General features: G+C 43.2%; 1 protein-coding gene across 1 annotated transcript in view; it reads left to right on the top strand.

Moving 5' to 3' along the window:
• Positions 1–1,980, top strand: part of PIEZO2 (piezo-type mechanosensitive ion channel component 2) — a 478,725-nt gene that overhangs the window by 124,107 nt on the left and 352,638 nt on the right. The window lies entirely within an intron of this gene.

Here is a 1,980-nt window from a genome sequence, read left to right on the forward strand (position 1 = left end):
TGGCACCACTGCACTCCAGGCTGGGCTACAAAGCAAGACTCCCTCTCAAAAAAAAAAAAAAAAAAAGTCTCTCCTCAGATCCCAAACTTTTCAAATTAGAAAATTGAAGCTGAAGTTTCTAATTTATTTCGTATACTTTTCTTTTTAAGAGAAGATTTATTGGGTCAGATGAAGAATAGATAAAATCAGCCCCAAGAGAGTTCATGCACTCATTACACAAATACTTACTATACATGTGCTCCGCACAGCGTTCAGTGCTGGAGACAGACAAGGTGCTGATATGCTTCTTGTCTCCATGGAATTATTCTGTAGTGAGAGCTAATAAACAATCAATTCAATAATTTCATTACAGATTGTAATTAGTACTATTAAGAAACAAACAGGACGATGAGATAGAGTCTATCAGTTGCCTTCTGCTTGGTAACAGACAATCACAGTATCTCAGTGGCTTACAAAAATCAGCCTTTATTGCTCCCTTGTGTCTTGGGGTAGGGGGGTAAGTGCACTCTGACCAGCCTGAGGATGACAAGAGCATCAATCTAAAACACTGCAACAAGGGAGCCCGGAGTGGGGCCATTCGGTAGGTCACAAGAGAAACTAGAGAACTGTCTTCCGTGCAGGAGTCCTGGAAGGCCGTTCTGAGTAGGAGACACTTCAGTGGAAACACAAAGGAGGAAAAACAGCCAGTCATGCTGAGAACTGGAGATGAGTTTACCATACCGGAAGTACAAAAGCTCCCAGGGGAGAGGAAAGAGTTGCCTGTTCCAGCGATCTGAAAGGATGCCAGTGTGAATGGTAGGGGATGAACTGGAGTCAGGTTGGAAAGGTAGGCAGCCTAGGCCTTGGCAGACACCATAAAGGATTTTATTTTCCAGTCTAGGAGAAGCCCTAAAGCATTTTAAGTAGCAGATTAGGTGATAAGACATAAGTCTTTAAAAGATGTCTCTGGTTTCCATATAAAAAGTTCATGATCAGGAAGGAAAAGTAACAGGGAGGACCCTTTGAAGGCTGCTGCCTTCTGTGGTGCAAGGTAGAGTTGGGGGAGCCTTGGACCTACGTCAATGGGGACATCAGTGGAGAGCAGAGAAGGGCTGGATTGGAGGTGAGTTACATCGTGGAGGTAAAAACCAGCAGGGTTTGCTGGTGGATTGGATGTGGACTATGAAGGGCACAAAAAATCAAGGCTCCCTCCTGAATTTTGGGGTTGATCACACACACACACACACGCACGCACACACACACACACACACACGAAACACTGTGTGATGGACTGTGGTGACTTTTACTGAAGTGGAGAAAAATAGGTGAAGAAGTGTTTTGGGATAGAATTAAGAGATTCATTTTAGACATGACATGCTGTGGTTGAGATACCTGTTATGGGTACAGTTGTATACCTCAAAAAGATATGTGGATATGAGTGGACTCACATATCCACTCATCCTTAAAATAAAATGAGATTTCTTCATGGGGTTCCAAAAGGAAGGAGATATCATTTCTGTTCCTTGTCTCAATAATGCATCTTCTGCCTAACGACAGATGTCAGATTAAATGGACAAGACAAAATAGAAATGTCTTCATTAGGAGCAAGCTGCTTTGTTCCACCAGGTATACATGTGTGTTCACAGCAGTGTCACGCACCATTCGGTGGCTGTGGGCGATTCTTCAGTGGGATTCACATTTTGGCCATAAATGAGACACCATATTACATCAAACTTTGATTAATCTTCCCGCCAACACATCAGGAATCACATATTAGGCCTGATCCAGGCTCATGTTCGTCCTTTATTTTCACACACACACACACACAAGGTATGTTGGGAGTCTTAACCCCCAGGATCTCAGAATGTGACCTGATTTGGAAATATGGTATTTGCAGGGCAATCAAGTTAAGAAAAGGTCACACTGGAATAGTGTGGGCCATTAAACCAGTATGTGTGGTGTTGTAAGAAGAGAGAACACACACACACCACCACCACCACC

Source organism: Mandrillus leucophaeus, unplaced genomic scaffold (genome assembly GCF_000951045.1).
Source record: "Mandrillus leucophaeus isolate KB7577 unplaced genomic scaffold, Mleu.le_1.0 Scaffold257, whole genome shotgun sequence".
NCBI lineage: Eukaryota > Metazoa > Chordata > Mammalia > Primates > Cercopithecidae > Mandrillus > Mandrillus leucophaeus.